The 12,744-nt window shown below is 39.9% G+C and overlaps 1 long non-coding RNA gene across 1 annotated transcript in view; it reads left to right on the top strand.

Moving 5' to 3' along the window:
- The window catches only part of LOC106992726 (uncharacterized), a 36,980-nt gene extending 26,472 nt beyond the window's left edge, over positions 1–10,508 (top strand). The window contains exons 5-7 of the long non-coding RNA XR_001438754.3: positions 1,429–1,497; positions 1,959–2,060; positions 10,305–10,508. This is a non-coding gene — a long non-coding RNA (uncharacterized LOC106992726). The remainder of the gene's footprint in view (positions 1–1,428; positions 1,498–1,958; positions 2,061–10,304) is intronic.
- The last annotated feature ends 2,236 nt before the right edge of the window (positions 10,509–12,744 follow it).

The raw sequence follows: 12,744 nt of genomic DNA, 5'->3' as shown, positions 1-12,744 counted from the left end.
TATCTTTCTCCCCTAGAAGTAGAAAGTAGAAAGATGATCAGCTCCACTTGGAAATAGCAATTATGGTAAAAGAACTAGCTCAAAATTCCAAGCCCAAATTAACATCTGGTTCTCCAGCACTCATGAAGTTTAAGGCATGTGCTGGGTACAAGGAAAAAGCTCTAGGCTCAAAGATTGTTTTCCTGCTAGACTGTTTGGCCCCTTAGGGTCAGGGATCAAATCTGATTTACCTTTCCATCTCTAACACCTGGACAATAGTCATCTTTGACCATTTATTTTCGACAAGTAATTATTTTACTCCTGGGGTCCCTTGCATTTCTATTCTCCTAATATTACATATAAATTCACTGAGATAAGAGAAGTAAAGGGATAAGTCGGTGATCACAGAATGAATGAATTAAGAGCAGAATTCAAGTCTACCTTTCTTGGGCTCTTTCTCCTCACCATTGCTGTTGCTATTCCTTCCAAAGGATTAGGACAAAGGAAAGAGATGAAGCAAAAACTGATACAAAGTTGAGTAATAGTATAACAATTAAATAATCTGTAAACCAAAGTCTAGGAGAAATATCTATGAACTGGAATATGAATATGTAATAAGAGCTTCTTTAGAGTCTAAAACTGGACTGTTCATAGGCACATGGCATTTGCAGCATCTAAAACAAGGCTTGGCATATACTTCCCGTTGCTACTAAAATAATAAATAGTATATCCTGTAGTTAGACTGTTCAGCAGCATATATCAAGTGCCAGCTTAGTGCTTCAAACTTGAGTTACGTTGACAGAAGCCTTCAAAACAATATTGTGTGAGATAAACACAATGGTTACAGTCTGTGGCCTGAAATTCTTTTACTGTGGGAAAGCCAATTTTAAAGATGATTTGAAGGTCAAATTAGGTCACCTCTAACATAATGTAACATTTACTGGACTGCAGTGGGCAAGGGAAAACAAAGAGGTTTTTGGAGAACTTAGACATTGGAGAATAGTCATGCTCTTGGATGGCATTATCCAAAGATGGTGGCAGTGAGTGGAATCCAATAATCATACTATTAAAAAACATAATCTGAGCTGTAGGTGAAGTAGGGGAGTGAGGGCCGTAGTCCAGAGGCCCTTCAGAGTTTCTCAAATCTTTAAATATCTTTCAAGATGGGGGGCCCTATTGCTCTTTCAGGACCATCATATCAATTTATTTTTGATACCAGAGCTCTAACTATACTATAAGTCACCAGAATTGACAGCAATTTATATGGGTTGGATTTTTTTTAGTAACTAGGGAAAAAAATAAGTATCAGTTACTTTGTTGACCTAGCAGACCAGTCTTTGCAGAAAGAGGGATAAAGCATCCTTGATGAAGAATAAATAAAATTATACTGTGAAGAAATTTCCAACTGGTCAGATCAGGATGTAATTCTCTTGTTTGTGTTTTTCTTAGAAAGCATTTCCATTTTGCCTGGCTCTGGGAACAAAGCCAATGTCTGCTTTAGAGGAACAGAGATTTCCAGTAAGTTGGGCTGGCAATAGTGGCTGGGTGGGTGGGATCATAGGGAGGGTTTGTTGGGGGACAGTTCAGAAACCCATGTACAAGCCTAGAAAGGGCGAGGTGGTTGGTTTGCCTCATATTCTCAGATCAACAAGGCTTCTGAGACATGTTTATGGGCCAGGGAGGGATGAGACTGAGTCAGAAGACAGAGCCTAGGCACCTCCAATACCCTTGCCTCAAATAATTAACAAACCACAAAAGCTGGGTGGGAAAGGAGGGAGGAAAGGAAACAGAAGTGAAGAGAGACACTGTTCTCCCACTCTCTGCTCGTTAGACCTAACGAGGTTATGCTTCATACTGGGTTTCACAATGGCATCAACGTCAGCCTCAGAAGCATGTCTTACAACCAGTCCCTGGAGATCAAGAACCGTGTTCTTCTCTTCCTTCTCTCCAACATCACTTCCTTTTATCTATTTTTCCAGCATGGTGAATGGAAAAAAGGACACAGATCCAGGATTCAGAAAGGAAATGAGGACAGAGACTGACACTCTCTAAATACACAAAGGCAGAAGACATTTTCTCAGGTGGGTTACATACCTGCCTTATTCATATGATCTTCACAAGTCAGAAAACTTTGGTTTCAGTCCTGGTTCTTACACTAAAGTGTTGAATGACTGTGAATAAGTCCCATAAGTTCTGCTGTCCTTACTGAGGAGTGCAGAGTGTGTATAAAATGGGAACAATGGTATTTTCCCAGCTACCTTAGGGCATTGTTTCAAGAATCAAATGGGATAATACTCAAAGAAGTACTTGGTGAGCTGTGAAATGCTGAACATATGTAAGGAATTATTATTTAGCCAATAAACCTCTCTCTAAGACACTAGTCTCTGAGATTCCTCCATTTGAGAGATAGCTGTCTTCTCTATTTACCTCAAACATGTATTCTGACTCTAACCCAAAGTCACTTAGAAATTGGCCTCAAAGATCTAACCATAGCCTTGGCACCAGACAGCAAATCAGATCTCACTTCCTGCCGCTACCTTTATTTGCAATGTAGCTTCCAAAGCAAGAAACAAAATCTCAAGTTCCATTAATAATGAAACAAGGAGGCTCAAAAGCCTCACATCCTAACATTGGGCTCAGTGGAGAAGGAAGGAGCATCAGTGATGACGAGGAATGGTACAAGTGCAGGGTGAAGGTGGGAGTTGACCTTAAGAGAGAGCTTATTGTCCTGATTGGGATAGGAAGGTCTTAAAGAATGGTGTCTTCTGGGAGGCATCATTTTCCACAGATGGTCAGGAATGTCAAATCAGTCCTAGACAAAACTAGAGCCTCTAGAGAAGGAAATTACGAGAGACTGTGGGAAACTGGCAAGAAGAAATTTTGAAAGGAAGGGAGAACACTGAATCATTTGATGACCTGCCATGTGCCAGAGGCTGTCTTATACATGTATCATACATCTGCGATGTCATGTCCTCCAGCCTGCCTCCCGCCTCCTTTGCTGCTGCTGTGCTAAGCCATTGGAGAGCAGACAGCTCTGGGTGGTCATGTTCTAGTAGCAGAAACCCTTCAGGAATTCAGACAGTATCCACCCATTGACTGTTGGAAGAAAAAAAATCTGGGTCAAGATGAGAATTGACAGAGAAAAGGGAGGAAAGAAGAGAAATGGAGCTCAGGGTGGTGGTGATGGTAGAAGTGCATCTATTAGGACAATTTCCCAAGTAGCAACTCTGGATTCCTCCACTTGCTTACACAGTGTCTCCTTCCTATCCTTCCCTCCCCAGCCCTTGTCTCTACTGAACATCTTTCAACACTGGCCTCAACCACTAGATTCTATCATTGTGGTTAAAAGCTGAGATAAGCTTGGACTCAAGTCCTGCTTCCTCCTCTTGCTTGCTAGCTGTGTGGCCCTGCTATGGCAGTTAACACTAAGCCTCAGTTCCTCTTCTATTAAACAGTGTTAATAATGCTTATTAAGTGTTTCCAAAAAATTGAAATACATTTTGTATATAAAGTGTTGAACCCAATGCCTAGTTTAATAATTGGAGTCTTTATAATTACTTTATTATTAATCATCCAGGTGTCATCTTGTAACTATCACCACTTTATCTAGGACAAACATTTATTAAGCGCTTACTACTCACTATTGGATTAGGCACTGAGACTGTGAAGATAAAACAGGTACAACTCCTGACTTCAAGGAGCAAATAATCAAATGCAAACAGTGGGGTGTGGAGACCACAAGGAGACATACTGGCTGTGGTCCTATATTTGAAGGTTGTCACATGGACAGAGGGGTAGGTTTGTTTCAGAGGCTCTGGTAGCGAAGAGCCACTCTGATGGTGAAAGTCAGGGCAGCTCCAGCTGCTGGGAAGCTGCTGGGAATTCTCATGAGTGGGGCTGAGTCAGGGATCCTGCAGAGTTGACTCCTGTCTGGGCACATGCTGTGCTCTCAGTGGTTTTCAGGCTCTGCTCCATGCTGATTAGACAGGGGCTTCGAGGAGGCATCTCAGAGGCTGTGTGGTGAGGGAAGGAGGGCAGAGGTGATATAGGCCCTCAGCCTCCTTTTGGGGGTATTATCTAGGGCAGCGTTGATTGTATCTGTTTTATAAACTGGAAATCTGAGTTAGACTCAAAGAAAAGATCAAGTTGCTAAAAACATTCCAAAACCGCCAGGTTAAATTCTTTCTAAGATCCTTTCCAAAGATGAGATGTTAGCATTCTCTAGCCTTTCTCAGTGCAGTGGTGTCTGAAACTGACACATCTTGGCATCATATTCGTCCATATTCAGAACCTGAAGCCTCTGTGAACATCCGTGGCTCTTCATCCATAGTTCTTTAATTCCGCCAGGTTTTTTGCAGTGTATTTCCTAATTTCTCTTTATCATCTCAATCCTTCCCCAGTTTTCCCATTAATGTAGCTCATTCTCACCAATTCAGAAATCAGAGAAGAAGCAGATCCAAAGAGAGGTTTAACCTGTTGAGAATTACTAGAGAAGCAAGTTTTCTGCTTGCAGAAGGACCAAGGGTAAACATAACACTAGGCCAGGCAACTGTTGACTTTACTTAACTTGAACCCTATTACATCAGGCTATAGGTCAGAGGCCAGGCTGCCAGAAATATGCAAAAATAACCCCTCTGGAGAAATGAGAGACTGAGTGTGCCGCTAAGGGGGCCTCTCTCCACTGTGATGTTTCCAAGGGGCTGGAAGGGGACTCTCAGGCTGACAATAGGGCCTGGTATGAATTTTCTCATTACCGGAGAACTACTCCCAGATGGAGCTGAGTTCTACATCCCAATACAATTTGGATGTGAACAGGAATTCAAGGTCATTGTTGCCTTCTTTATCACCTTCTGACAAAAAGCAAAATTCCTCGTTCAAAAAAGTAAAGAGAAAATGAAAGAGAGGGAAGGAGGGAGACAACAGAAGAAAGAAGAGAAGAGAAATCTTTAGAAAATAAAGATCACACACAGTAAACGAGTTCCAATGTGCTGCCTCGGAATAGCAGCCTGTGGCACAATCATGGCCCTGGGGCTTTAAAACTCTAAATATTTTTAATGGATCATAAATCTGAAACAGAACGTGAAGTTGTCAAGACCTATTTGCACCCCTACTGTTAGAAACAGCTGACCAGACAATTTAGCCACTGTATACAAAGCATATACCTCTTCATGTTTCCGTGTTTCTATCCAAAATACACCCATTTTGTCCTATGTCTTGGCCACATGTTAAGGGAAACGCCCATCTCTCTGTGAAAGCAGTCTGAACTAGCAATGTGAAATAATTACTCTGCAAACTCTTCTAATTGCAGTGATCTGTTTCTTGTTAAGAAAATGTCAAAACCTAATTTAATTATTTAATTCATCAATTCACCCATCTCTTTGAGTAAAAATGGGTTGAAATTATTATTTTATGATACTTCCTGTGTTTATAAGAAAGCATCCTAAGACAAAGTTTGCATTATTCCTCTGCTAGGGAATTTGTCTCATATGCGACCTGGATATTTTGCCCATAATTCCAGGAACTCTGCCTGGCTGGACAGATGTTTGGAGCTCATCTGCCCCAAAGGGAGGAGAGAGTTATGCGGCACTGCCCTAATGAGCTGACATGGAACCTTATGTACATAGGAATAAGTTAAGGAAAGCATTTCCCCTTTACTTGAGTTATCCTCTGCTTGATCCTACAGAAATCTTCAGAGAGGAAGTCTTTGGAATGTAGCTGTCCTGTGCATTGATAGAGCAGTGCTTTATTTAGTGGGTTCCCCGACATTTATCTAGGCATATGTTCACAGCATGTTAAAGTGTCATGTAAGAGGCTCAAGATTTAGTTTCTTAGAGCCAGGCGCATGGGCGGAAGCCCACTGTGGTGTATGAACGGATGAGTTTCAGGCTAATACTCACATCCTTGCTTTTCAAAGCTCTGAACTAATTGATATCTAGACCCAAGAATTCACTAGAGATCATCAGCTTAATTACTTGGGAAATTGACCTGGAGAGCACATTAAAATCTGAAGCCAAAGTAGGTGGCAACCTTATATTTCCTCTTAAGTTGAAACGTTGGAACCCAAGGCTGAGTTGCATTTGCAGAGCTGATGCTTACTTAGACACGAGGGAAACTGTGCCTTCTCCTTGTCCAGGGATGGAGAGACTCTTGGGGTTGGGGGCAGTGTGGAGAGTGAGGCCCTATGTATTCCGACTTTTAACTTTGTTCACTGCAGTCAAGCAGGAACATGGATCAGTGGATGATGATTCTTCTCTGTCTCATCAATCAAATAAATCTCCCCCTCCCATGCAGAGAAGTTAACTGGAGTGGAAGGAAGGTCAGAGTTCTCAAGAGTGATCCTGTAAGGGTAGAAGTTGCTTTCTTTGGAAACATGATACAGACCAGGGGTAAGAGAGAGCGCAGATGCTGAATGCTGGACACTAGCTGCCTGGGTTTCCATTCTCCTTCGGTCATTGATTGGATGAATTTAGAAAGGTTCTTATAACCTCTCTAAGCATCTGTTTCTTCAAAAGTAGAAAAGGGCCAGGTGCAGAGGCTCACACCTATAATCCCAGCACTTTGGGAGGCTGAGGTGGGAGGACGGCTTGAGCGCGGGAGTTTGAGACCAGCCTGGACAACAAAATAAGACCTCGTCTCTACAAAAAAAAAAAATTTTTTTTAAAATTAGCTGGGCATAATGGCATAGGCCTGTAGTCCCAGCATCTCGGGAAGCTGAAGTGGGAGGATGGCCTAAGCCCAGAAGCTCAGGCTGCAGTGAGCTATGATTGCACCACTGCACTCCAGCATGGGCAATAGAGGAAGACTGGCTCAAAAAGTAAAATTTTAAAAAAGTAAATAATTTAAAAAGGAATCAAAATCGAGCTTTTAAAAAAATAGTGTGATTTTTTTTCATACTATTGCTTAAAGAAACAGTGAGTTGAAGTCTTCGGCACAATGCATGAGCAACAGAGAGGGCTAACAGCATATTCACTATTCTGAGTTATTTGATTACTTGGGACAGAAGGGATGGTCTTTTTGTTTTAATAGACCAATCATTATGTTTAATCAGCTTTCATTTCTGAAATATCCCAGTATTTTGGATATATTCCATAGTCTTTTTTTTTTTTTTTTCTCTAAACAGCTTTATTAAGGTAGGGTTGGTAAACAAAAAAAACTGTACCTGCTACTGTACAATGTGATGAATTTGGACATATTCAAAGGGTTGGGGTTTGCAGGGAGCCTTCTTTCTTGTTCCTTTTTTCTGCTTTCTGGTTTCTACTGTTGTCTTTAAGTTTCCTGCTTCACACCCATGCTTCTGTGCTTCAGTGATGACACAAGGATAGAAGAAGCCAAATCTGTTGAGACAGTATGATGTAGGCAAAAATAAGCAACTTTCTGCTAAGACTCGATCTTCAAAAATTGAGCACCCATTTTGTATAGAGCAAATCAGGACAGCAACATACAGAGTATACTCTTCTGTACCCAGGGAAAGCCCTCTCCCCTGTTATTGGGCTGCATTCACCCAGACGTTGGTCTTGGGGAAAGACCTGATGGTGCATATCTCTTGTCTGAGACCAGCCCTACCATGAAGATGGAGCTCATGGTAACAGCTTTTCAGTAAAAGCTTTTACTGAAGCTCATTTCCTTGGTGGCCTATTCCCCTGGGAGGCCTTCTGGTAGTCAAACCATGGGGCCAGCTTGAAATGCTCTGGTGAATTGGATCAAAGTGGGAAGACCAGAGTTCCTTGAACTATACTGAAGGAGAGACACTGAGAACGTACATGAGTTGAGAGTACGAGAATAATAATTAGGATAGTTGGGCACCAACATTTTAAAAGATTTTTTTCAAATTGTATGTGTTAGATTTGTTTTAATCGAAAGATTAAATCCTAGGTTTAATCATTGACTTTATTGGACTCGTATTTTGGTTTCCTTGTTCTTGGATTTCTATATTTGCTATTATATATTTCCTCCTGTTTTTTTTCTGTTTCTTTTTCCAAATAATTAAGGTGAATGCTTGGTTCCATTATTTTTATTCTCTTTTATCAATAAGGAAAACATTTAAGATTATGAATTTGCTTCTAGGTAAGGCTTGGCTACATTGCATACATTTAGTAATTTCATGTTTTGTAGCAGTGTAGGAATGCAATATTTTCTAATAAATGTTCATTGCAATTTTGATTTCCTCTTACATTCATGTTTTGCATGAGTTTTTTAATTGCTAGTTGTTGTTTTATACATTTTTAATTTTGATGTCATTTTTAATTGATAGGTCACCTATATGTTAGTGCAAAAATGTTGTCTAAATATTAGCTTTTATAAATTTATTAAGATGTTCTTTCTAATGCAGTATATTAATAGTATTTGAGAGCATTCTATGGGCAAGTGGAAAGAAGCTATGGAGCCTGTTTTTCAGATAGCCCCAGCCTCCTTCCACGAAGGAAGGGGAATTATATTAGATACATAAATATATGTGCATATACATTTTATATATTTATGCATATGTGTTAATATAACTAATATTGTTGTTTACAGTTTCCCTGACTTTATTTTTGATCTATATTATTGTTTTTTCACTTACATTTTATTTTAACTTTTAGGTTCAGGGATACAGGTACAAGTTTGTTATATAGGCAAACTCGCGTCATGGGGGCTTGTTGTACAGATTACTTTGTCACCCAGGTACTAAACCTGGTACCCATTCATTATTTTTTCTGCTCCTCTCCCTCCTCCCACCCTCCTTCCTCAAGAGCATGTCTTTTGTGGGAACATGGATGAAGCTGGAGGCTATTATCCTTAGCAAAATAATACAGGAACAGAAAGCCAAATACTGCATGTTCTCACTTACAAATGAGAGCTAAGTGATGAGAACTCATGATCTATATAATCTATCAAAAACTGATATTTATGTTAGAGTGTCTCATAATACCTTTGTGTTCACTTTTTCTATTTTTTCTCCTATTGTATTTCTAGTCATTTTAGCGATTTTGATCTTTTTTTTTTTTTTGAGACAGAGTTTCGCTCTTGTTGCCTAGGCTGGAGTGCAATGGCACGATCTTGGCTCACTGCAACCTCTGCCTCCCAGGTTCAAGCAATTCTCCTGCCTCAGCCTCCTGAGTAGCGGGATTACAGGCACGCACCACCACACCCGGCTAATTTTGTATTTTCAGTAGAGACGGGGTTTCTCCATGTTGGTCAGGCTGGTCTTGAACTCCCAAATTTGACTTTTATAGTTTGTCGTGAAATTTTCAGTGTATAAAGGTAATTTCTTCGTGGATTATGTCATTGATCAATATGAAAATTTTCCAATCGTGTTAATGTCATTTAATCCTACATCTTGTTTGAAATGTATATTGACACTCTTGGTTCTGTTACACAGACACACACACACACACAGACACATACACACACACACACAGACGGTGTGTATGTATTTCTCATGCCATCTTTAAGGCACTTATTTTATAAGCAACATGTTATATTTTGTACTATGATACAATTTAGGTCTTTGACTTTAAATTGGGGAGTACACAATGGATAGATCTGGTACCTTGCCTCTCACTCTGTGTGTGCAGGTGGGACAGTGCAATAACCAAGAATAAGTTTGTGAGTCAGAGAGGTCAGGGTTTAGATCCTGAACCTTCCTTTTACATCTATGTGACCTCAGGAAACTGCTTTATTCACTGTTGATTCATTTGTATATTTGAAACAATAATATACTATTACTATGGTTGCCATAAAGAGTAAGTAAAAAAAGTAATGGGAGCAAAGCATCTAGCAGTAGCTTGACCCATAGTAGCCATGCAATTAAGGTTGGCCGGAATTTTATATATAACGATTAGTATAAATATATAATTCTATACATATATCCCATTTTTTAGGTTTTCTGTTTGTCATTTCTTATACTGCATTTTTAGTTTCTCTTTCGATATATGGATTAAGTTGTGTTTTATTTTCTCTGCACTAATGATTTGAAAGGCAAAACATTTGTTTTTGGTTTGTTGGTGGTAACCTTTATGTTTTCCAAAGATGTTACTTTAATTATTTTTCTGTGATTATCAAAGTCAAAAACCACTTTTCCAATGCAATATATAATTTAGAATATCTTTACTTGCTACCCTCTGTTTCCCTTTCAATTTTGATTCATATAATCTGGGATTTTCAGTGACAATTCCTTTATACTAAATTAGTAGCTGTATAAAGTTTATTTTCTACATAAAAAGTAACATTTGCTTGTTTTGTAACCGTATTTGTTACCTGGAGATAATTCAGACTTCATAACAACCACCAGTACTAGTATACATTTTTTCCTAATTTTAAGTTTACCTTTTCCATTCATTTCTCAGTTTTCTAGAGTGTGCCATGAAGAAAATTTCTCAAGATGAAAATGTAAATGATGTGTATTTTTAAATCCCTGATGTATCTGAAAAAAACAACTGATTGTGTATGACATCCTCACACTTCAACCGTTTTGTACAAACTGTGAACTTAGGCCTAGTGTGATCCGGCTTTAAAGCATTAAAGATAATTTTGCTGTGGACATCAATAAAGCCTTATGTTTTGTTTCGTTCGTTAGTATGGATCAGATGCCTCCTCCGCCTCCCCCACCCTATCACACCAACACAGGAGTGAGGGGTAAGAACCCACAAGAAGGACTGAAGTTGAGTTTTTCCTTCTATTGTTTCAGCAGAAAGTGGCCTTGTTATAGAAATTTAGCTAAATCTTTACTTTTATACCAATTGTATTTCACCTGAGTGGAATGTATGTAATGATATACACATTTCTACTGTAAACCAAAAAGTATCTGAGACAGGTCTCAATCAATTTAGAAGTTTATTTTGCCAAGATTAAGGACCATGGCCCATGACACATTCTCAGGAGGTCGTGAGAACATACGCCCAAGGTGGTTGGGTTACAGCTTGGTTTTATACATTTTAGGGAGACAGAAGCTACAGGTAAAAACAGAAATCAATATGTGGAAACTATACATTTGTTTGGCTCAGAAAGGTGAGATATGTCAACGATGGGGAGTTGGCAGGCCTCCCAGGTCATAGAGAATTCAAAGATTTTCTAATTGGCAATTGGTTGAAAGAGTTAAACTTTGCCTGAAGAGTTTGAAGTTAGAATAAAGAAATGAGATACCATCTCATGCCAGTCAGAATGGTGATTATTAAAATGGCAAGAAACTGGCAAGGTTCCAGAGAAGTAAGAATGCTTTTACACTGTTGGTGGGAATGTAAATTAGTTCAACAACTGTGGAAGATAATGTGGCAATTCTTCAAAGATCTAAAACCAGAAATACCATCTGACCCAGCCATCCCATTATTGGGTATATTTCCAAAGGAATATAAATGCATCTACTATAAAGATACATGCACATATATGTTCATTGCAGCACTATTGGCAATTGCAAAGACATGGAATCAATCCAAATGCCCATCAATGATAGATTGGATAAAGACAATGTAGTACTTACACACCATGGAATACTATGCAGCCATAAAAAGAACGAAGCCACTATCCTTGGCAAACTAATGCAGGAAAAGAAAACCAAACACTGAATGTTCTCACTTATAAGTGGAAGCTGAACAATGAGAACACATGAACACAGGGAGGGGAACAACACACACTGGGGCCTGTCGGGTGGAGTTGGGAGAGGGGAGAGTATTAGGAAAAATAGCTAATGCATGCTGGGCTTAATGCCTAGGTGGTGGGTTGATAGGGGCAGCAAACCACCATGGCACATGTTTACCTATATGACAAACCTGCACATCTACACATGTACCCCAGAACTTAAATGGAAAATTAAAATTAAAAAAAAGAAATGCATTCGTTAAGATAAGATAAAGATTGTGCAAGCCAAGGTTCTTTTTTTTCTTTTTTCTTTTTTTTTTTTGAGACAGAGTCTCGCTCTGTTGCTCAGGCTGGAGTGCAGTGGTGTGATCTCAGTTCATTGCAACCTCTGCCTCCCGGATTCAAGTGATTCTCCTGTCTCAGCCCTCCCAAATAGGTGGAATTACAGGCATGTGCCACCATGCGTGGCTAATTTTTGTATTTTTAGCAGAGATAGGGTTTCACCATGTTGGCCAAGCTGGTCTCGAACCCCTGACCTCAAGTGATCCACCTCCCAAAGTGCTAGGATTACAAGAGTGAGTCACTGCACCTGGCCACCAAAGTTTTTGTTGTTGTTGTTTGTTTGTTTGTTTTTGAGATGGAGTCTCACTCTGTCGCCCAGGCTGGAGTGCAGTGGCGTGATCTCGACTCACTGCAACCTCTGCCTCTTGGGTTCAAGCAATTCTCTGCCTCAGCCTCCTGAATAACTGGGATTGCAGGCACCCACCACAACGCCCAACTAATTTTTTTGTGTTTTTAGTAGAGACGGGGTTTCACCATCTTGGCCAAGTTGGTATTGAACTCCTGACCTCGTGATCCACCCGCCTCGGCCTCCCAAAGTGCTGGGATTACAAGTGTGAGCCACCACGCCCAGCCCACCAAGGTTCTTATTACACACATGAAGCCTCCAGGTAGCAGGCTTCAGAGAGAATAGATGGTAAATGTCTCTTATCAGTACTTAAACGTTGTCAGACTCTCCAGAAATAACCTAGTAAAGGAAGGGGATTCTCTTCAGAATGCAAATTTCCTCCACAAAAGACAGCTTTGCAGGGCCTCTTCAAAATATGCCAAATAAATATATTTTGGGGTAATATACATACTTCATGTTCTGCTATCTGTCACGTGATGCTATACCACAGTTAGGTTGGAATTTGGCATGTTATTGTAACAGAG

This window comes from Macaca mulatta, chromosome 12, assembly GCF_049350105.2.
Source record: "Macaca mulatta isolate MMU2019108-1 chromosome 12, T2T-MMU8v2.0, whole genome shotgun sequence".
NCBI lineage: Eukaryota > Metazoa > Chordata > Mammalia > Primates > Cercopithecidae > Macaca > Macaca mulatta.
Note: the sequence above shows the minus strand (reverse complement) of the source record. Positions and strands in the feature narration are given on the sequence as shown.